Source organism: Pelecanus crispus, chromosome 6 (genome assembly GCF_030463565.1).
Source record: "Pelecanus crispus isolate bPelCri1 chromosome 6, bPelCri1.pri, whole genome shotgun sequence".
NCBI classification, from domain to species: Eukaryota; Metazoa; Chordata; class Aves; order Pelecaniformes; family Pelecanidae; genus Pelecanus; species Pelecanus crispus.
Genome location: NC_134648.1, coordinates 27,080,525 through 27,105,473, shown reverse-complemented (window position 1 = coordinate 27,105,473; position 24,949 = coordinate 27,080,525).

Sequence of the window (24,949 nt, the reverse complement as noted above, 5' to 3'; positions counted from 1 at the left end):
CTTTGTTTAAAACTTTGTGACTTAGAAAATCTCATAAATACAGATTAAAAAACCTGAAGCAGCCTCTTGTTTAACTAAGTAGGATTCTTTCCTATGCAGGTCAGTCCTTGGGTATTGTAAAAATTCTTATCTGAATCTAATATTTAGGTCATTTTTTAATACACAACTTGCCTGCAAGCTTAAAATAGACAAAAATTCATGTAAATAGTTAAGGATATTTGCTGCCTGTGAATCTTGTAGAATATAAACAACCACAAGCATCTATCTTCTAAGAAGCAAGCAATATATTGGACTTTGTTATTTTTATTTTCTTTTCCCAAAGTTCATCCATCATGCTCCTGTCTACTTTCCAGTCTGTCATATAAACTTGTAATAGCATTTGGTTTTGACTGGCTTTGAATAACAACCCTCAGAACAAGATGGAAAGTCGGTAATCCTGATTTGTAAATCTGGTTCAAACAGGTGTTTCCTAGCATGACAAAGCTGGTTTTAGTCTTTTTTGCCCTTACCGAGTCATTCTGGCCCCATGGCAGCAATGTGTTGCTTTTCCTCCCATCATTATAATGGTAAAACTGCTATTTTGGGGTACTCCATAAACCTGATCACTAAAATGTTCTGAGTTATAAAAAAACACGCTAGCCAGCAAAAGATTGTTTTAAACACCTGAATCGTTTTGCCACCAATGCTAGCATATCATTGAGTTTTATTCTTAATATCCTGATTTATAAATCAAGGGAATAGATTAAGCCATCAATGACCTGAAACACTGACTTTGCCTGTACAATTGTTAGGCATGACACCCAAATGGAAGACGGATAGATTAGCACAGACTCTTCATTTTTTAATGTCTGTTTTCAATGGACACGAATGTTCTAAAACAATAGTCTATTTAATAAATAGTAACTTGATGATAATAACTAGGTTGTTAGGAGAAAAACGGTTTTCAGGACCAGATAATCATGGTTGGTGCTAAGTGAATGTACCTCAAGTCTCATTTGAGGGTAGGAGAAATGGATAAAAGTTTAGGAGATATCTGCTAGCTTGGAAAGTGGGGGGAGTGCAGGAGCTCACAACAGGTAAAGCCTGCACTTAGCTGGTAACTGGCAGTTGTGCTGAGGTTGGTAACATCTGAGAAGAGGCTGCCTTCATGTTTAGAAGAAGGCATAAACTGATTATTAAATGCCAGGATAAAAATTATGGCTGGGTGCCACAGAACTGAGGGAGTCAGTCTGACAACAAAAGTTAGACTTGGTGTTAAATGGCATTGGCTTAACATTAACCTTGATAGCCTACAGGATAAAAGAGGAATTAATTTCTGTCCTCATAACAGTTTCAATGTCTTTTCTAAGAATGACAGACTGGCAAAGTAACTTTGGAGTGGTGGATATTTGCCTCCTGATATAATGGGCCAAACCCCACCTGTTCCTGCTGCAAAGCAACAATTAGGCAACCATCAGGCAACCATCAGATGGTAAAAATCCCCCATTTGATATGATTTGATATCTATGATCCTCCATGGATATGATTTGATCACAGAGGGGTGGAAGGCTCCTTGTCCTATTTCAAATGAAGTTGTCTTATAAATGTGTGAAAGGAAAAACTCAGACTGTAGTCGGGTAACAGATCATATCTTCCACACAGTAGTTCAGCCTAACAACTCTCAACACACTGTAGCTGGAATGTCTCAAGACTTGCTTATTTAATAAATCTTAATTTCTGTCAGTCTGGTATTGCTTGACATGGCCTGTATAGCTAGAATATTTTATAGTTTGCATTTCCTTTTAGTTTGTCTTTTATTTTCCTTCTAAATATTTCACACACATTCCAGAGTTGTCCTCTGTGTGGCAACAAAGCTGTTTGAAAAAGTGCTTTAATATTTGAAAAACTGCATGTCAACTAATGGAGACAGGAGTGCTATATTGAAGGGAGACTGTGTTCAAAGGAACCTGACTTTTACAACTGACTGGGAAACAATGGATATTCTTGCAAGATTTTGCTCTCTAGGATCACAGGCAATTTAGCAGCATAGCTGCATTTAGCAGAAGCTATAATGATCTTTTCTTTTAAGCCTTTGACACTGACAGCCTGTATACATTTTTATGCATACAAAGCATACACTTTCAAGCCTAACTAGTCAGTTATAAAAGCTATTTTTTCCATGTGCTTATTATCCGTCAGGAAAAAATACATATTTTGTAGGTGAACTGAAAGGCTTGTTTTAAAACTGAGAAGCACTAGACTGTTTAAGATCAGTTGTAATAAGTTAGTGGTATCTCACTGCTGAAATTTTAAAATGACCTACAAGCAGAACAGAGCTACAAGGTTGAAATGCATATCCATCTTAACCCTTGAAGTCCTGACTTCAGGTAGAGCTAAGAAGATAGTCCAGAAAAATGACCTGTAAACACTGAGCTCAACTGGGTTATTTTTAAGGGCATAGATAAGTCTCTTAGGTTCCCTAGCTTGTTTGTGCTTTTGTTTGCAAATAATCATAGAATCATAGAATTGTTCAGGTTGGAAAAGACCTTTAAGATCATCAAGTCCAACCATTAACCTAACACTACCAAGTCCACCACTAAACCAATTAAGGGTAGAGTAATAATTAATTTCATGTTTCATGCTTGGTGGCTGTATTATTTTTTAATGAAAGTAAAACTAGGAATCACTAAGGTTGGAAAAGACCTCTAAGATCATCAGTCCAACCATCAACCCAACACCTCCATGCCTACTAAACCATGTCCCCAAGTGCCACGTCTACACTTTTTTTGAACACTTCCAGGGATGGTGACTCTACCACCTCTCTGGGAAGCCTGTTCCAATGCTTGACCACTCTTTCAGCAAAGGCATTTTTCCTAATATCCAATCTAAACCTCCCCTGATGCAACTTGAGGACATTTCCTCTTGTCCTATTGCTAGTTACTTGGGAGAAGAGACCAACCCCCACCTCACTACAACCTCCTTTCAGGTAGTTGTAGAGAGCAATAAGGTCTCCCCTCAGCCTCCTCTTCTCCAGACTAAACAACCCCAGTTCCCTCAGCCGCTCCTCACAAGGCCTGTGCTCCAGACCCTTCACCAGCTTTGTTGCCCTTCTCTGGACATGCTCCAGCACCTCAATGTCTTCCTTGTATTGAGGGGCCCAAAACTGAACACAGTATTCGAGGTGTGGCCTCATCAGTGCTGAGTCCAGGGGCATGAAATTGTATGGGTATGGCAAGTATTTCCTGAGTTATCACAGAAATATATTAATGAACATTTGGCATGGTGTTTGCATAGCCCTCCTCTTTGGGCTTTAGAGCTGAAAGAGAAGGAGGAAAGTGTGGAAAAGAAGCAGGACAGACAAGAGTAACAGGCACTTTGTGTGTACCCTGCCTGGCTCAGGAGGTGCAAGGTGGTGGATGAAAATGCAGCTCAATGCTGGGGGCATGGCCATGCCTTCCAGGCGAGCATGGGACATGGGCACACAGAGAGAGCCCAAACAGCCGGAGGAGCCGTGGCCGCCCCAGGTCTGGACAGAAGTGCAGGAAGGCGGCAGCATGGAGGAGCAGAACCTGTGGGCTGCATCCAATGTCACTACATAAAAAATCAAACCTCTTTCTTATCAAAGGCAGCTGTGGGCCTTCCAAAGAGAGAAACGCGGTTGGTGGTAGTAGGGTCTGAGAACTGGAGCCTGGGACATTCAAGAAATGCACTAATGAGAGGTGAGACGTTGCACAGAGGATCCTGCGCTCTGCACCAAAGCCCACAGTTAAACTAACTGTCAAATGTGAAGGGGAAGGAGCTATTTTACAGATTAGAGCAAACCTGCAGTTATGCACTGAACAATGGAATCATTTTGTGAAAATATAATTAAATGTGTGTGAATAATCAGTCCTATAGGTACAACATGTCAGACTGAAATGCTTATTTATAAATATGTGGCTGCTTATCTAAGAACAGACTATTCTGTTAAGAAATAAAAGAACTATTATCCCCATGTAAGTTCTCCTATCAGAGATGACTGGTTTTGAAAACTGCTCCTGTTGAATCTTTGGGCCCACAATTAAAAAAAAAAATGCTTGTATCTACCTTACTGCATCTAAGTCCAGGAAGACGGCCTATGAAAATACAAGAGACACTACTTCCATCTCTTTTAATTCACAGATGGCCTCTCTGTCACATTTAATTTAGTTCCTCTAGTTTCCTCAAAGTATAACACTTCTCTTTTTATTGAACTATAGCAAAACTGGTAAACAGGTACAGGAAGACATGCTTGTGTCACCCAGCTGAAGCCTTCCAATGTATTTAGACTTAGTGTAACAAAAGGTCATGAGCCAAGGAGATGGGAAGAGTGGTATGGGAGTAGGGGGTTGACAAAGATACAAGGGGTGCTCTGTTGTATATTTGTGTTTTATTTTCCTTTTAGAAAACATTTTAAAAATGTAACTCTACATTCCCCAGATTTCCGATGAACGGAGGACTTGGTTTGAGAAGCCCAGGTCCCCCCTGCAGATCCTGAAGACGACATTGGCAATTGCTGTGAGAAGGCAGATGATGCTTTTGCAATGTCTGTGGGTTGAAGCTGTTATACTGAGTGCATGTGAATCAAGCTCAGACTATGCCTTTTCATAAGGTCCTCTGATAAAAGAAAGTCAACAGGGCAGGCTTTGGCTTTGAATGTACTTAGTCTTTTCTACAGTAAAGACTGTGTAGCTGCCTAGCACCTCTTTCAAAGCCAGCAGTGCAGGTTTGAAAGAAAATGTGTTTCCCAGGACACCTGGCTGTGTGCTCACTCAGCACATTTCTGTCTGCCCGCCCAACTAACTGTGTTTACTAGGGTCCTTACCATGATATCTTGATTACTGTCTCTAACTCTGTTCTCTAAGAAGAAAGTTAAAACTTTTCTTTCTTCTGCTGCCTGCTCCCCTTCCCCCTCCCAGCATACAGACTGGCACTTGCTTAGGGCAAGCACTCAAAAAATATCACAGCCTCATCAAAAGGAGTTTAACAACAGGAGGATGGAAAAGGGAACAGAATGGATGCAATTATTTCTTGCAAACTGTTTATTAAAGGGCTCATGATAATTCTCTGAAGAACACAGAAGGAAAGGCAGGCCAAGGAAATACTTAAAGGGCATCTCTTCTTAAGTTTCAGGATGTTCCTATCCTTAAATGGAGCAATCTAAGATTTTGATTCATAATACACAAGAACCCTGGAAGGAATAGATCTGAGTTCTATAACTTGAGATAATTTCTCATTAATATAACAAGTAAAATACTAAACATGCTTAATTCAAGAGCAAACAAAGCATTTAACATCAATATGACTTTTTCATCTACTATATCTGACAGTCAGCTATATCATCCAGGAACCTTAAATACCCCCTGTCTTGTGGAGCGCAACAGTGACATCTTACTTAGATCAGAAAACAAATTATTTTACATTTCTTTATAAAATTTTAAATCACTACCAGACAGTGGAGCTAAAGAGCCACTCACAGAAAGCACAGAAATGGATGTGAGGTTTCTTTTCTTTATACTTGTGTAGTGTATGTGAATTAACAAAAAGTCAAACAGGTATAATTCATTTTTATATGCAAATGTTAAGTCATAATACATCTGACTGAATCCAAAGTAAGAAGCAAGTATGTTTTGGGCTAAATTCAGTCCTGTCACAAAGGGAGTAACTCTGGTGGATACAGAACTGCATTTTCTTTCAAAACGCAGTAGCTATTGTCTCTGGTCCTTTTGGAAAAGAAAAAGAAAATGCAGCTATAAAGTCTTCCCCATCCAATTTATTTCACACAGCATGCAAATGACTTCAGGCTAGTTCCCAGTGAAATTGCTGGAGGCTTGGTCCTACAGTGCTTGTTGAGATGGGGAGAGGCAGAGTGGGGCAGGCTCACACAGGAGAGGGGAGAAGCAGCAGTCTGTACCTTCACGTTTCTGAAAGGTTGAATAAGTTCACAGAACAGCTCCACACTGTTATTTTAAAGGAAGTGACACAGGGCTGCTGAGGAGAAATTGCACATGGACATGCTGTGCTGAGAAGCCGGAAAAAGCCTATAATTTAAGGTCCACTCTTACTATTCTGAAAGCCTCTTCTGGCATGAGGAACACAAAGTTTTCTGCCTTATTAGTGGAAAAATGTATGTTTGGAGGTTTTTTTTTCTGACCCAGAAGACATTGGTCTCCCTTATGAAGACTTGAGGATCTTCCTACCCTAATCTGCAGCTTTAATACTCTCTAGCTAGATGCACAGATCTCATACATCAGTTCATCAAAACAGGCAAACTATCATGCTGCTAAACTGCAGTCTTTGTCCACCATGTGAATTCAGATATGACGAGGATAAGTTTGGGATGCACAGGCAGAGATAACTACACAAAAACTGGATCAGCTGTGCGTTAGCAGAGCTGATATCCTCGTTGTAGGGATTCAGTCACTACAGCGACAGAGAGTCACAAGCATGTGAGTAGTTTTGATTCACTGCCCTGCAGCTATTGTTGAATTGTAGCACATTCATTTTTAAAATCAATTGGTATCTAGTTCATGTTTGCAATAGTGAAACAGGATTGAGTCAGATGTTAAAAACCAGGGACATTGTACAGTTGGTGACTGAAAATGGAGAGATGATTTTCTTCACTTTGACAGGCTTACATTGATATTATTCATATAACTACAGCAATAAAAATGGTTGCTTCAGCCCCTTATTTCATTCACTAGACAAAATAGAAACTTACTTCCTTTTCTCAATTGGTAATAGTTAATTGGCAGCCACTGCAGTCTGGTGCAATATCTTGAGGAACGCTTGTTAACTGCACCTCTGAGCTAAATCCTTTGGCTCCTGAGCTTATTTAAGCTGCGACCACTGAGGAGAATGCACCCTGAAATTATTTTCTAAATGACTACTATATATACACATCCCTTACACCCTCTGCTCCATTATTTCTATCTGTTAATGGAAAACATTCTTGGTATTACTACATAGTGTTTGGAGCCATGCCTCCTTCTATTTGTTCTGAAAAAAATTTGCAATGTGTTTGCAAATGAGCTTTATCTGGAAACAATATAGTGTCTGGACAACCTCAGTGGTATAAAGCTTTGTTTAGCTATAGGTGGGCAGGGTACAGATAGCAACATGCAGGCTTTTCTTTCACTTCACTTCAGATCTAGCTGAGGAGGGATGAGGGGAGGATTCAAACCTGAGCATCCATGCTGCACTTAGCTTCTCTGCTGTGACACCAAAATAGCACAGGTGACTACTAGTCTCACAGTGTTTCACTCAAAGCACCCTCTTCCTGCAGGAATGGGGCAAATACGGGAACCATGTAAGCTTAATATTATAATAAATTGATTAGTCTTTGCATTTACTGCTCCCTTTTTCCTAATTCAGTCAAAATTATCTGTTTGTCCCATGGGCCCTCTACAGCTCACAGAGAAGGTGATTTTCCTGATTGTGCTCTCTTACTGCCTTTCTGTTCATCAGCATGGTTAAGTTGATTAGTGACAACTGTGAAATCCTGGGTAGAGAATGATTTGTTTCAGAATTTAATTAATACTCAATAAAAGGTATATTAATGTCAATGAGCAGTGTGAGGATGAGCATGCAGGACATTAAAAATGATACTGTTGTGCCTAAAACCACTAATAGTTTTTCCTATTATATCCAGTGAAGCACCTTGAAATTTTATTGCATGAATATACAGGAACTTGAACAGTAAGTGCACACCTCAATACTGGCGATTGGATGCTCTGCCATTAAACTGAAAGCTTTCCCTTGCTCCACAAAATACAAAGGAAAATGCCACTATTCCCAACAGTGCAAAAGATCAGTGGTTTATTTCTGAAGAGGGAAAAAGCAGTATGGTTTAGTTACAACATATGAGCACAGATCAGGAGGATTCACACATGTGTTCTGGTTTATGCATGCTGAGTGCTGCAAGTCTCACTGAGTGAGACAGTATGGACAACAGCAGGGCATATTTGTTTCCTCTGCCTCTCCCTGCTTTTTTGTATCTGGAGAAGAGGACCAAAGGGGAGCAAAAGGGTCTCCTCAGCTGCTAGCAACAGAAGGTGGGATGAAGAGTTTGTCAAGGTTAGCTTGCAGATTAAGTTCTTCAAAGAATAAATGAATAAATACTATTTACCATTATCCTTCTGAGTGAGCAGCCATTTCTTCCTAACCCACACTCCCTAACCATACTACACTCATCACACAGTTTGCACATGCAGTGATGGTAAATGTGCTGGAAATATACTGTCATGCATAGCTGAAGGCTTCTGTGTCTTCAATGAAGCTGGCTGCAAGTGTGCAACAAACTTCAAGTGAGATGTAGGTTGGTGGCTTTGTGGTCCTTTGCTCATTCTCAACTTCCCTGAAAGCATGTCAAGCCATCAGTACTTTCTGCTCACCAATACCTGTTTGTCCCTATTTGCAGAGGGATTGATGACAGAACCAAGGGCAAAGCTCACAAAGCAAAGCTCAAAGCCACACGGTGATTCAGCAACCACATGAGGAGAAGACCTGATTCCTGATCTAACTGCTGCCCTGCCCTGCACCCACTTTGAGCAGTGACTGAGCACTGCCTGCCTGAACAGATGAATCATCAGATACTCTGCTTTTGGGCTACATAGATCAAACTGCCTGTTAATAATTCATTACACCCTGTGGAATACAGTGCTGGCAAAAGAAAAGATTTGTGGGGGCATTTCTACTTTCTGACAGAGCAGCCTAGGCCTGAGATATCATGCTGGTTTCAGCTTTCTGTATGAGCGTTAATAGCTCCTCACTTCAGAAGTGGGGTAAGAGTTGGCTGTGATGACAGGCTGCCTCCACACAGCTCCCACAAACAACTTACGAGATCAGGAGGCTGCTGTGAAGATGTATAGGAATTGCTCTCAGACCTGACAGCCTCTGAGTAACTCACCTTGATAGCTCCTTTATGCTCTAGACTTATGGATTTCTAAATTATTCAGAGAGTTCTGTTTTCTGTGTTTATTCCCCTGATTAGTTGAGATATTTCAGTAGGGGAATTTATATTACAGAAATTAGAGGCCCGTTGTTTCATGTTTTGTTCATTCTCTAGCTGGAATCCCGCCCCCACCCGCCCCCATCTCCCCCCCCTCCCCCCCTGCCTTTTGCAGAAGGGGTAACACATAGCAGTGCACATTAGCCATCCACAAAATTTCTCTGTGTTTTATTATGCCAGCTGGTGTCTTCCTACTTAGTATAACTGGTACAGTAAATCTAAAGAAAATCAATATTGTGTTCTATATGGAACTCTATATGACAACTAGCCTGCAAACACAGGATATCTCAGTATGCATGGTGGCATAGCATTTTCCTCCTGAGAGATCATGGAAATTTTGAAAAGACAGGAAGAGTGATCTTATTCTTGAGACCTGGATGACACAATAAAACCTTGCAGTGTGTATATATATACATATATATATATAGAAAAGCTTTAGAGCACCCTTCCAGTAGTACAAGTATCTGTATGTACTACATCAGCAGTTAATCATGGTTGATGAGATGGGATACACAAACCCTGCACTGGACACAACAAAGAGGAGCTGTAGGCATATGGATTCTTCCTCATCACTTCTCCATAGTGCTTCAGAGGGAAAGAAACATTTCAGTAAAGCAGGCAGGCCTCTAGAGAGAATGGCACCCAGTCTTCTGTTTCTGGAGGAATGACACTGTGGATAAAGTCAGCTAGCAGGTTAATACCAGATATCTCCCAGGAAGTACGTGATACACATTTCCTACAAGTAACATGCCAGCCTTGGATTAAAGGTCCAAGACTACTTAAAACCCCTTTGAAGGAAAGACCACTTCCTCCTGTTTATTTCCCTTATTATTATGAAATCCACAGTCACTCCAGTGTAACTGAGGCAGGGCCGAGCGCAGCCCTGACCCAGGCTGGCAGGAATGGGATGTGGGTGGTTTCGTCCCACTGCGGAAGAGTGGTGGCAGACTGTCCCCCGCATTGGCAACAGGCAAAAGTACTTTGTATTGGATGGGACTTTGAGGATTAGTGATTCTTTCATGATTACAAAACTGGTTTGGACTTGTGCTTGAATTCAGTATCACACTGGAGTGGGAGAAAACAGGGAAGGATAGAAGAGCTTTGATTCATTGAACTGAGATGTGATAAGAAGGGACTTTCAAGAGACATGAGGAGAAGAACTTGATTTGTGAAGTCAGGAGGCACTGTGCAACCTTTCCTCCTAGCTAAAGGAACTTCAGTTTTAGATAATACATTGTGCATTTCAAACCCAAGCACTATGCCTGTCAAATAATGACTATTTGTCTAGACAAGAAGGGGGTCATTTTTTTTTTCTTTTTTCTTTTCCCACTCAAATTTAAATAAATTTTGCTTCTGCTTAATGCTGCAGGAGCTGAGTTGTGGTTGGTCATTTTGGAATGAAGAAAACCATTTTCTCAGTGTTTTGGAAGCATAAACTGGGGAGAAGCAATGCCTTGAGCATATGGCAGTAACAGAAAAATTGGTTTAGAAAGTACCCTGTTGTATCATTTTCTATGCTCCTGACATGGGACAATGTTCTTAGACTTCTAATGAAGGAGAAGCTGCAGTGTCCCTGAGCTATCTATTCTGGTGCTTCCCTTTTCTTAGAATTAGCAGGTTTTTCTGATAATCTAACCAGAATCTTTCTTGCTGCAGTTTACGCCTGGAACATCACCCTTCTGTCAGGAATAAAAGGGAACGGGCTCTTCCTTTGCTTTAGAGAATAGACATTTCTGTCTCTGAAGACTATTAGCATGTCTTGCTCAGTCTTCTCCTCAGGCTAAATAACTCCAGCTCATTCAATCTTTGCTCACAGATAATTTTTTCCAGTTCTCTGTTTTTACTGCTTTCCTCTGGTTTGTCTCCAAGAGTCTACACTCTGCCAGGCTTATCAAGAGCTTACATACATCTCCATGTTGTGGCAGGACAGAAACTGAATTGCAATGACACAAAAGTATGCACCAGGTAACCAGGGACAGGGCTAGTGAGCAGGGGTGCAAGGGAACGGCCTTGCGCTGAAGTGCCTTGGCATTGCTGAGGGTGACTAAGGAAGACAACACATGTCCACTTCCCCAGTGTGCCCCTAATCAGGTCACCACTAAACCTTTACATTCACAAGCACTACATTCAGCACTAAAAACAATAGTAAGAGAGAGATCATCTAGATAACAGACTGATTTTGATCTCTTTTACCCTATGGCTCCATGAACATTCTGAAATCATCCTTCATGGACAAGAGAGTGTGTGAAAGTGAGGTAAGACCAAAACTCCAAGAAGGGTAAAAGAAAAGTTCAATTTCCTCTTCCTAGGCCTTGTCTACATACACATGTTGCACCAGTTTAATTCAGGTTATTTTTTAAATTGATGCAGTTAAAAGTAATACAAATCCTTTACAGATCCAGTTAATTCAATAACTGAACTGAGATAAATCCATATAAATCAGTTATAAAACAAACCTATTCACATGGGATATGGACCAATTTAACTAAATCCATACCCATGCCCAGGCTGTAACCAAAACAATGTAACTCTTCTGTGTCAGCAAGGCTGCAATAAGCCATTATCCTCTCAAAATTTTACAATCAATTGAGGTAAAACTATTGGAGGCCAATTTTCTGAAGCAAATTAGTATTACTTAGAAATGAGGTTTTTAATTTAGAATTGCTATTGTTTATAAGGTAGTATTGTATACATGGATAAAGTAAATGTATCATTGGGATTGTTCACAAAGAGATCTCAAAAAATGCAACAGCTTATTTGCAAACACAATCCTCACAAACTTTATGTAAAGGACAGTATTTCATCCATGTTACCAAGAGGATACTGAGATACAGAAAAACTGCTGTCAAACATTTTCAAAAGTATATTTTTCTTAAGTCCTGAAAGAGGTGTGCCATAGCAGGAGGCAGACTAAGAGAATGGAGCCTTACATGCCCTGAAATTTTTAGGAGAAACGTCAATAGACCTGCACGGCGGCAGCAGCAGCAGGAGGCACTGCTATGACATAGAAAGGAACTGTGCTGCCAACTGAATTAAGAGGGATAAGAGCTTTCTTTTGACCCTGCTCCTCAAGTATGAATTTCTGAGCTATTGCCTGTAAATTACAAAGCTTTGATTTTTCAGTGCACAATTTAATACATGCTTTGACCTTTCAACGTGCCATATGAAGCTTTGATCCTTACCAGCCGACTGTCAGGGTGAACTTTGCATAAGATGAAAACAATACATTTCAAAATCATGTTCCCCCTCCCTTAAGAAAACCCATAAAATATTTCTGAGATGGAGAAAACTCATCTTTAGACACTGCCTCAGGCTAAATGCTGCAGAAGTGCTACATCTAGATAGGTATGGTCAGAAGCCTTGCTAATCACATCCTACAGGCAAGGCTGATAAGCACAGATTGTCTAGGAAGAAGGTAAACTCCTAAGAAGAGCAAGTATTCTTACTTCAGCCTTACCTTGGAAAGGGTAGGAAAAAGATTAATAGGGCTGTCCATGGCTTAAAATAAGAATGTCTTTGGAACCAGGGTGTGGTTGTACCATTTCATGCACGGTAAGGTGAGTTCAAAAGGTCTAGCTCAGTTCAATTTAAGAAGACCTCAGGGATATCTAAACCATCAACCTGACAACAATGAAAATTTCATAAAAATGAAATCCAGTGATAGTTCTAGTCCAGCTAATGCTATGAAAGTAAAACAAAAAACCCAAACCACCCCAACCAACCAGCCAAAAAACAACCCCAAAAGCCCAAAGAGAAAAAAAAACAGCACACAAAAAAGGTGAAAATAAAAGTTTATGGCAGAAACTACTTCAGTTATTTTTATTTGTCTTGGCCTGTTTCTGCCTGGAAGTTCTAGAAAATCAGACTGCAATATTTTTAAGATTACGTAATGTATTATGTAATTTCTCTCATGCATAGTAACCCTATATAAATTTGTATAACACACTGTAACTTATTTTCATCAATTTGAAAGATAAAGAAAGTACAAAATTATCCTCAATAAAAAAGCTCTTTATGTGCAACACAGGTGCATCCTACTTCTTTCTTCACTGTGGGATACCATAAAACTTCCCTCTTTCAGGAAAAACAGGATCAGATATCCTATGCTATGTGTAAGCCGCAACATTTACCCACAGAGTGGCTGTGCTGCAGGTATTTAGCTCATTGTTTTACAGAGCACAGGGACACCTGCAATATAAGCTCACAATCTTCTCTGAAACACCATTTAAAAGAATTCTTCAGAGCTACAAGCTTTGGATGTCAGTTTAAAGTCAGGTTTTGTCAGTTTTAAATGTCAGGTTTTTCCTACTCTGGAAAGTGACTCTAGAAATAGCATCCCTGGTACCACATTCCTCCTTCATCAGTGCTTTCTCTCAGAATTGCCCAGTTTCCAAGCCAGAAGCTTTCCTGGCTTTCTTCTGGCTGCTGGTAGGCATATATTTCCCCATTCACAGAAAACCCACTGGCATAAATCTCTCTGAAATCAGTACAAGTAATCCAAGAGCCTGGATTTCTCTGCCACTTTTTTCTGTGGATGCATGATGCCACTTAGATCACAGTTGACTCCCCTCCCATGTCTTCACGTGATTAATGGGAGTGGAAAAATGTACTCAAATCAGTGCAGTGACAGGACTTTACAGCCCACCAGGCATTTCCCCTCATGCTTGTGCTCAGCACAGACCTTGAAGGAGGGGACACCAGACTCCCCTGACTCTAGGCAGCCTGGGTGTGCAGCTTCTGGCATTTGAGCATGGTTGGTAGGTATGAACACCCAAACCATGCTAATTCCTGATTTTCATACTGTACAAAGGACTCCCAGGGAGGGGTGGCATAGGCATAAAACTGGTTATACAGATTCCACATCAGTCAGGGTTGGCTTTTTGCCTCAGAGCATTCAAGCCTATTTTGCTGCCAGTTTATGCCAGCTATGCTCGCTGACCTCCTCAACTGCTGGCATAAATTGCTGCAACACACCCCTAAATTTCCTCCACAGGGAGCAGATTTGTTGAATTAGAAGGTGCAATCTTTAGATAGCTACTTTTGTGGATAACATGCAGAGGCCAGGAAAGACAGAGAGTGCATCAACTTGATCGGTGCTCAGTGAGGGACCAAAGTGTCACAGAGCCCAGCCCTGTCTGCTGCACTTTGGTGGCTGGGAGGACAGCAGGAGGACTGCTCCATAATAAGGGGACACAGTCATGGAAAGGGAACAGAACCATGATTACAGAAGAGAAACGCAGAGTTGCCTGACAGTGTCACACTGGAAAAGAAAAAGGCAGGGAGGATTAAGGATGGGATCAGAAGATATGTCTACAGCTCTGTGATTCCAGCATGGCCCTGCTGACAAACCAAGGGAGCGGGTGTGCCGTGAAACAGTCCTGGCTTGGAGAGCGATGATGAGGCCCTGTGAATCACTGCTGCTGATTCCAGCTTTTATTTTGATGGCATTAGCGGTCTGTGGTGTTTCAGGACCTATTTTCAGTAAGGCATTTCCTTGGTAACTGCAATCCATATAGTTTCAAATGCTTTTCATGTAAGACTTGGCAGTGCTAGCAACTGAAGTCAGATGTGTAAGCCTAGGATGAGGCCAGATTGAATAAAAGTAAGGCAAGCTTCCCTTACTTCCTCTGTGCCATTATTAAAAGGCCACTAATTAGAGATATAGGATAATGCTCCTAGACTTTAGCTAGCCTCACCTCAGCAACAGTGGTGTTATTTGGGGATGAAAAGAAGAAAGGATGAGATTATAAATGAGAGGGATCATAACACAGACTTTCAGCACCACCAATTAAACTGTGCCTCAAGGACTACCTTCACATTTTCAGTCATCCAGAGAACTGATGATAAGTTATAGGAATAAATCACATGGCAAATCACATGATAACTCTCCTGTAATCTTAAATGATTGAGGGTCACCAGGGGTCAGCTAAAATCAGCTGAAGTTATTTTCACTTGGTTTCTAAACTTGCATTAAAAATGAACTTTGATTCAGCTGGAGAAACCAAAGGGAAAAAAAACCAAACAAAAAACAACACGTATATGTTTTCTCCAAGGTCTGTGTTTGCCTGACCCAGACAGTGCAGTCTGACTTTCAGTGCTTCCTCCAGTTTCTCTCTCACTGACATTTGATACTTTTGCCCATTTAATAATCAGAATCCTCTCTTAAAAGAAGGAATTTGTTTTGGGTAACAGAACTGGGGAGTATATATATGCCAACTTCCAATTCCAGCAAACCAGACAACACCTGAAAATGAGCACTGACACATCAGCTAGGTCAGATTTGAGACAAAAGTTCAAGCATCGTGAAAACTCGGAATGTTTGATCCAGGACCTGTGATACTGGGTTGATAAAAGGTGTTAGCTAGCTAAGCAGATTTTATTCAGATGTCCAGACTTCCAAACTAATTTCATTTACCTATACTGTTTAGAAGAAATGTTGAAAACTTTAGACATTAGCCTATGTCATTGACTTTGCAGAGTTTCTTCATCTTTTCTATTAGTACTATCCCCCTACCCCATTAGTGCTCGGAAATACCTATCTGTATTTAAAGGACTTCCTAGTGTGGATCAAAATAGACTACTGTCTTCTAATTGCTAAATCAAGTGTGCACAAATAATTTACCAAAATTACATTGTTGCATTTAGACAATTTTTGAAATTACCCCATGTAACTTCATTAAACTTCAAGTCTGGAACATTATTTTGAGGGAAGAAAAATAACTATTTCTGTATTATTAGATCATTCAGGTGGTAAACACATTCTCCAAAAAAGTCATCTAATGAGCATTTCAGTCATCAGATTTAAATTGTAAATGAAACCGTTGTCTATGCATTAGAAAAGCACATGCCACGTTTTGTTAACATAATCAGAAAAATGGAGCTGCCACAAATCCTTTCCCCATCTGCCAGTCATTGCATTAAATGTTTCTGCAATTTTATTAGAATTCCCTGTCTCTGCAGATCCTGCTCAACTGTGAAATTGGAATTGCAAACAGAAATATTACATTTCTATGTACAGTAGTGGATAAAAAGTCCAATGTTGACATGTGGAAAGACAGGGGAAGTATTTTTTTTAAGGTAGAAGAACAGCACAGTGAATATTGCTCCCCTCCCTCCAAGTATGAGGCAGAAGGTAAGAAAGAAGCTGTTTCCTTTATATGATATTTTTCTATGACAACAGGTAGAAACTGAGAGGTGCAGGAGCAGCTTTCTGCCAGTACCTTTAAAAAAGGAATGACAAAAAACTGCCTGTCCTTCCAGTCCTTGGAGTGGGACACCAGCTGAAGGTTAATAAGCCTGAGTTGCACTGGTTGCTGTGGCCACTGCTTCTGCTCAGGCTGCAGGAGTGGATGAGTAGAGGTTGGGGAAGGAGTAGGCAAGCCCTGCTGCCTAAATCCTTGCTGTAGCCCTATTCTTACTACACATTTGTTGAAATTCTTTTATTAATGCAAGAGGTGTTTGGGAGGGTTTATCTAGTTCTGATAATATCACCTGTGTTTGGTATTGCTGAAGCATTATTTCCAAAGCTGATAAAACATATTGGGCAAAAAGATTTTGTCGAGCCCAATGGTTGAACCAACTTGTCTATGGGGAAAGTGTTTTTACACCTTTCTTAATAAAAGGTCCCAATATAAGGTATTTCTCTACATCCTTACTCTCCATTCTCCCTTCTTCCCAGCCTCATGGTACATGTGTTTCCATTTTTGAAAGGAATTTTTTCAAAAGTGAAATAGAAACACTTTTGCGCATGCTCATTTTCAGTTTGCCTGCACAGCATGTTTGCTTCCCTGCTGGAAAATGAGAAATATTAAAATGGAAAGAGGGACATGAAAAGAAAGACTCCTTAGTTCTTCAGCCCCTCTTGTAAGCACCCTGCCTCCACCATTCAGAACACAGTAGATACAAAAAGAATGACCTCTGGCTTATCAGGAAAATGTATCTTTTCTCAGCAACGTATCTGTAGAATAGATTTTTTATTGTTGATTTCCGTGATCTCAGTCCTGAAGTTTAATCTGTCCTGCATCAGCAGTACTTGATTTTTCAGCTCTTTGCATTGATTGACATTCACCTGCAAACAAAAGGTAGAAGAACATTCCTGAAGGCCTGCTCCTGTCTCCTTTCACAAGAATTAATGTCTTTGTTTTTTCTCTTGAGTTAATATAATGTTCGAGAGCTGTTCAGAGATTTCTGTCTTTTTCCACAACTGTTTCTTGAGTAATGTCTCTCTTTCCCTTCAATCAAAGTCTTGGTCTACTCTTCTTTTTCATCATAACTGGATTCTGGTCTCAGCCATGGCTTCTTGGCATTTCTATCTACCGTAATAATCCATGGAAAATGGCACTCAGAGGAGTGACTTTGTCACTAACTGGCCGAGGACAAAGAATCTGCAGCTGCCCTCACTCTCTGATGTCCTCATGAGGACTTCATAAATACAGCAAATCAGCCCGTGCCTTCATCTTTCTTTCCTCAATGACATTTATCCCCAACTATTTTTAAAGAAATCCAGATACAGCTGTGTCCCCCTTCTGCTTCCTCCCGCACTGAGAGCACAGCACACGGGGTGCCTCTATCCTCCCTGCTGCCAGCACACACTGAGTCCTTACTCAAGACATGAGCAAAAGGCAGACTCCCTCTTTACCTTGCTGGCGGTAACCTTCCCTTTGCTGCAGCCTGGGCTGACCCGATGTCTGCAGCGCAAACCAGTAACAGAGCAGCATCGCAGCTAGAGATGCTCCCCTAAGCAAACTCCACAAGATCGTACCCCAGGTACTATCTTCTGAAGCTGCTTCTTTTTCTGTTCGCAATTTGAAGTGTGCATGCATATGTTTATGTGTGCACGCATACAGAGATTTAGGCACTAATATCCTCTCACAGCTAAACCATTAAACTATCACTCCTCCATGCCTTTCTTCTGCCCTCTTCATCTTGCAATATACAGCCATAGGTACATCATTTTGCCAGGGCATCTTGAAATGATGTAAACTTGAGTCTTAATTATTTACACTAGTTTTAGTCTAGTGTTACTAAGGTGCAGTAACAACAGTGCAAAACTTGTATGAGCAGATAAGAGAATGAGATCCCATGACTCTCCTTATGATTTGTTTTGAAACAGCCTCCTCACAGACCACTAAGCAGGATTTCTGATTCTTATTTTTTTGCACCCACTTGTAGGTTCTATGAACTGTCATTCTATAACAGCTCTTGTTTAATTAGGATTTTATTTTTGAACAGACTAAGACACGCTTCCATGGAAGATCAGGGATGGCTAGATTTTATACTCAGTCAGTTTCCCCAAATCAAGTCCATTCAAGGATAAACAATGAATCCAGAAAAACTGTGAAATGCCCTTCTAAATGTCCCTAGATATGGGCAGTGGGCAATATATGAACATCTTCAACATTTTCCAGTCACAATATGACACATAATCTAACAATTTTGCAGAAGAGAGACTTATACCTCTGCAAACTTCTCTGGAATAATTTTTAAAAATTGAACTTCCTTGGCAAGAACTGCTCTGCTTTTCCTCAGTTCCACTTTCCATGCAAAAAGCAACTGGTACTTTCAGTCTAAACAATTTCACTTTACATCAAAGAAAACCAGCGAAAAATAAAAAGCAAACACAAATTTGTTATGAGGGTGCGTGACATAGGGATTTCTTTTTCCAGCTGACATCTTGACTCTCTTCACAGTACTATCATCAGGCAGAACTGTTTGCATTTAAAAATGTTGCGTAGAGAAAATAATAATGAACAATAATGAACAATGAAAATAACATCTTTGTAACACTGTTATGAAGAAAGAGATTCTGCCTTCACCCACTTTTCCATTCCTTCTGTGATGACCTTCTTTTTACTTGACAACCTGGAAGCATGAAATTAAGCCTACCATGGCACAGATTTACTGTTATGACCTTGATGCAGCACTAAATCATAAAAAATGGACAAAGCTAGAAGTTGTGTAATAACAACAAATGAGCAAAGACTTGAAGAGGAATTGAGCTGATTTTCTGCAAACGTAGCTTGTTCCTTAGAATGCAAAGCAGTCTACAACAAAGCCAAGTCAAAGGATGACAAACTAAGAGCTGGCAGATTTGTCTGGAATTGCTTTACTGACTTTAAGTGAGGATGCAGATGTGGATGTGTCTGACAACGCAAATTGAACAAGATATCCTAGTTCAGTTTATCCTATATATATATCATGATACACAGAGAGATTATATTTTAGCTTGCAATCTTAATTCAGTATTCCCAAACTTTTGAGTTTTGATTAAGCTTAACAACATAAAGATTTTATCTGTATCTGGAACAGTTGGAACTTTATAACAACTCTTTCCAGTTTCATAAGAGATGTGAACAATAAATTAACACCCTTACAAACTGCTTTAGTCATTGTCATCTGGCTTGTCTCAAGCTGGTTTCCTTGTGGAGCATAAATACATACGACACTGCAGACTTGCTACAAATTGGGCCATGACCAATTTACCCCATCATGACCTCAAGGCAACGTGAGAGTTCAACCTTTGCATCAACTCTCATTCTGTGCAAGGCTACCTGTTAGCAACCCATTTAACACCCATTTTTCTGCTGCAATCTCTAGATTTGTAGAAATGCAATGAGATCACCAGCTGATTTTCGGCAGACTATAAATCATTTATCTGATGGCAAGAACTGACATACCTTAGTGCTGGTCTAGTAACCTAACCATGAGATGAAAGGCTCTACAGTATTTTCCCCATGGCCTGAGATACCTTTTCTTCAAGCTTAAAAAATCAGTGTTTATGCACTGAAGTTACTGCCTACAGTGGTAACACAGTATAGTATGGTATGACTTTAATTTGGAGATATTTGTTTCCATCAAATATTATTATTGAAAAAATAGGACAGAAATAATACAGGTGACAAGGAAAGGAGTATCAGCTGGGTAACATATGCTTTTCTTAGCTGATGGCAGATCATCTTTAATGCCACCTGGCTGAGCAGGTAACACTTTCCAGGGATGCCATACATATGTGCCCTCAGGGGTTTGTTACTATTTCACAGGTGAGTTCTGGATTGAGACATACTAGGGCCGATTCAGCCTGCCCTGGCTTTGTACACCAATCTCACTGTGAGCTTGGATGTTGCTCTGGTAAGAATATGGGGTGACTTTTCTGAATTCAACAGAGCTGCACCCACTCATGCCAAATGAGAATCTGGCTCATATTACTGTTTTAATTACAGTCATGTCAGAGCTGCTGGTTTTTACATATCGATTAATCAAAATGATACATAAAACATATGGCTCCAACAGGAGTAGGGTAAAGGACATCACCTTCCAGTAGTCTTATCACATGAGTATTAAGTCCTCATTGCTATCAGATAATACTTAATGGAAACATATTTCAATCAGGTGTACAAAAACACAGGGATATAGTCATCACTATTAGGTGGATGCAAACAGCTGTCCACATGGGATAAATTTAATGACCTAATCCAGATGCTTTTGAAAACTGGCTCCAGAAATCCAGCAACCTGGCACTCCTCCTCCTGCCAGATCCAAGTTCCCAGCTTCCAAACTGAGCTTTTCATCTTTTAACAGTGCTTAATGACAGCTGATCCTGTAACTCCATAGACAAATCAAGAGACATGGCCCAGGACCAAAATATTCTTTCCCTGAAGAGAAGTCTAGACACATCACAGCAATTTTTATTCTTCTGGCTATTTCTTTTAACACTGATTAATCTACCTAGGCTGCATTTTGAAGCAACACCAGAGGCAATTTACATAAGCTATTTTGTGTGCATGGTTTCTCTCCATCTTTTCAATGTCTTTGTATCAAAGAAATCACTCTGATTCTTTATCTTAACTAGGTGATGTGGCACCAAACAGCTGCTGCTCTGCCAGAGTTCCCATATTTCCAGAAATATAGAACAAAGGTCCTAACCTTTTGTGGTCATTAAAGGTAGTCTTGCAATTTCCCACGAGTCAAGTTGTTTTGCTCCTATGCCCTTGACAGAATCCTATCTCTGACAATTGCTCTGCCTTCATAAATTACCCTCTGCTTTTCAGCTTCACACAGGTTTTACACTGATTCCATGGAAGGTCTTGGGTGGATTTGGCACTTTATTACTTAGCTCAGTGAAACAGTGTTTTTAAACAACTAAGATGCCACTTCTAGTGCTGAATTTGACATCAACACCATTCAAAGATACACAGCCTTTAAGACAAGTAATGGTGAAAAATGCTGAAAGTCCAGGGCAGTTTACTCAATAAAAAATTATTCTGTATGTTGGAGTCTGGCCGGATTGGTTTACATCTCTATTCTTGTGAGGAGTGACATGAATTTGTTGAAGGCCCCATTCAGTGAAGACTGGACTTGACATCAGAAGGTGTAACCTGTACTAAGGGTACTGATGAGCTGTAGTACAGCTACAATCTCTATTGCACTTCTGCATGCAAAGCCAACTGCTCCCACCTTTGGTTTTGATTCTCCTGCAAAATTACAAAGGAGACAGCTTAAGCCCTGTTCTTCCTGAGGTAAGTCTTCTGCCTGGGAAATGATCTACTGAGGTTCACTTGTGGCTTCATAAACCATGACAATGGTATGTGAGGCCAGATGCAAGATAAAACCTTATCCTATGCTGTTATTTTTGTGGGTTTTCCTCAATGCTAGTTTCTAGGATAGACATAACTCAAACAAAAATCATAACCACATATTTTTTGCTGCATGCAGACTGGAAGAATAAACTGTTTACTTAACATTTTAGATAGCGTTACTCCTAAGTATCTCTACTTCCATTGAGGAAGCCACCTGAACAAGATTCTCAAGCTACAAAAAATAACATCTACACTATGAGCCTGCAGCTCAGGAAGCTTTGGATCCAGAATGTGTGGTAAATGCCAAATAGAATGCTTTATGTTAGGTACAGTAAATAACTGGCCTTAATAGACTGGACTGTGTCATCTGTATCTAGTTATTCATCCTATCATTTGAGAATTATCCAGTGACAAAGTGGTGCCACTATGAAAATACCAAGAGAGAAAACAAAGGTCTTTTGTACGTGAAGTGAATTTGCTAATGCAATGGCAACATAGGAAACTGGGCCCTGAACAGCAACTGTTATTAATTTCTGTATTACACTTCATCTGAATTGCTCATGGCTCTTTGATTAAGATACAAACTGTTCATTTTAGCATAAACTGAGAGGTTTTTGTATCATTATGCTCACTTGACTTTCCCAACCCACAAGGAAATGGAGTAATTTTCTGGATTTTCAAAAAATCCTCTAATCTTGGGCACCTTTTTTCAAGACACTGATTTCATGGGCAGTTGCAAATGTGCAGCTGCTTAGGAAAATCAGGTGCCAAATCTTACCCTGCAGACAGTGCACTTGAAAAAAAAGGAACTAGGTGATTTGGCTGGACTGCCTTGAGAAGGGGCCAGACAATGGACTTCTCAGTCATGTGCTCTCCCTTCAGCTGAGCACAGTAGAGAGTGAAAAATCTTATTCAATAATTCCTTCCATCTACTTACAGCCTTGTACTACTGATAGACAAAAATGCATCTTTCCATGAATTATGTATCTTTCAATGTACAAACATAATTTGTTAATGGTGAAATTAATAACATGAAGACTTTATCACGGTAGTGACACCTTTCAGTAGCAGTCTCCAGCAGTCAGTACTTCAAGTCTGATGAAGAAAACTGAGAGGGGAAAAAAATCCCCACTCTGCCCCAGAAGTAATTACATAAGCCAATTAGAAAAGGAAGGCTGCCAAGGCTTTGGGAGCACAGCTACAATTTGTGATCTCCAGTCACATCAGCCATATCTGCGTTGTTGAATTTTCACATCCTAGGAGAAAGGCAACTTGGTATGTTACTGAATTCATATGCATGAATGCAAGGCCTTGTCTCTGTACATTTTCCTCAGATCCTCCTTGGAGAGATGTCTAACATGGTGATAGCTTATCAAAACCTCTCACTCTGTGATTTCAGAGAAGGATTTTTGAAGAATAAATTGTGTTAAGGTAGGGCAGGCAAAGGGATAAGAGAAAACATGATACACCTGTTAAATCAGGTTATGTGTTTTCTAATTGTTAACCATTGTCTTGGGCCTGACTGCAGGTGGCACTGACCAGTTCAACACAGGCTGCATGTTAGTTTGCATTCCCATACAGGGTAGGCTGACATCTCAGAAACCTGTCAGGGCTGCTACTGTCTTTTAGAAGCAGCTCTATTACCTGGGGATGCAGCAAAGTGCTCACAAAAAGATTTCAAAAGGATAGAAAACTGACATTTTATCCAAGATCGCAACACATTCAACAAACTTTACAAAGCAATTTATAAAGTACAAACTGCAGTCTGTATATACGCAAATTCAAGGTCATCTATGCGTTACATTTTTCATGCATGGAAAGGATGTATGTACTTTCACCCTCAACAAGCTTTCATTTTAGTCGTGGGGGCAATGTAACCCGAAAGAGAAAACAAGAAGCCAGCATACATCTCTCCCCTTTGCGATCATCTGATTTGCATAGATCAATGCATAATGTGAGCTGTTACATGCTCCCAGCCACTTATTGTTATTCTTCTGTTCCAGCGCAAAGTCAGCTGGCTCAGTTTAGACAGGCTTCACTGGTGTTTTCAGCTAAAATGTTTTCCTTGCACTGCAGTAGATGAGGATCACTCACAGAACAGGCTCCTTCCCTTCTGCTGGCCCTGCTATGGGGTTGGCAACCCCCAACAGAGATGTGGCACCAAACTAGCTGAGTTAGTAGCATCCTATACCTCTGCAGCTGAAACTGCAGGGAATATCTGAACACAGGCTAAATTGTTACATTAAGGGTCTCACAGAACAACAGCTGCTCCTGCAGCTAGGATCATTTGTGAAAATTTAAAGCTATGATACAGCATTAGAATACTGCAGGGCAGAATTACATCAAATAAGGAAAGTTCTGGCAATTTGCACCCAAAGCAAAGGTGTGGCCATTTTGTTTTAATGGGTGTAGCTGCTTGAGAGGGGAGGCTTATAGTCTGTGTCTTAGCTTGTTCTTTTTCTGCTAATACAAAACTATGTTAGAAAGAATCTTGCTTCTTTTTTATTTTTTAAATGATTAACTCTACTCCGTTCTTTAAGATGTACTTGAGCAGCAATTGAAAGTTCAGTTTGTATTGATGTTGCAATTGTATCATTAAATAACAACCATTACAAGCTGGCTAGGGGTGGGCTGTTAAGGGGGTTTGAGGTGGTTAATTATTAGGTCTTACAGATGGAGGTAAGTATATTTGATTAATTTTATCTTTGTACCAGTGAAGTTGTGTTGAATAATTGGTGGCTAGAGAAGCAGCTTTGTTGCCATTTGATGAGAGAGAGAGGAAGAATATACTGACTGTTTCTATGTGAACACAGGAGAATTGTCTTTCATTCCTCATCACAAATTGCCATTCTCTCTAGTCAGCAGTTACTTGTGTCTCTGCACTGAAGTTTGTATTCATCTGCCATGAAAGGAAGGACTAGAAGAAAGAGTTTGACCTGAAAGGTCAGGCATTCCCACAGAGAGAAATCCCTTTCTGAGCTTTGCTGGGTTTATCTTGGTTAGCTGCAAATTCTTCATCATGAACTACACATGCTGCTTCCTTTATTCTCATTGCTTTTAGGTTTCAATTAAAATGCAAACACAGGAAAATAAATTATTTCTTTGGGCTATATGCAGATTTCTTCATGGGAACTTCCTGAGCCTTGATTTTTTAAAGAAGTGAGAGCCACATGTGAAAACAGACAGACAGATCCTGTTCTTCCTTGTAACAGTCCAAGGGCAATCATCCAGACTGAAGGAGAAGTTCATAGAATCATAGAATCATAGAATCATAGAATCATAGAATCATCTAGGTTGGAAAAGACCTTTAAGATCATCCAGTCCAACCATTAACCTACACTACCAAGCCCACTCTAGACTAATCAAG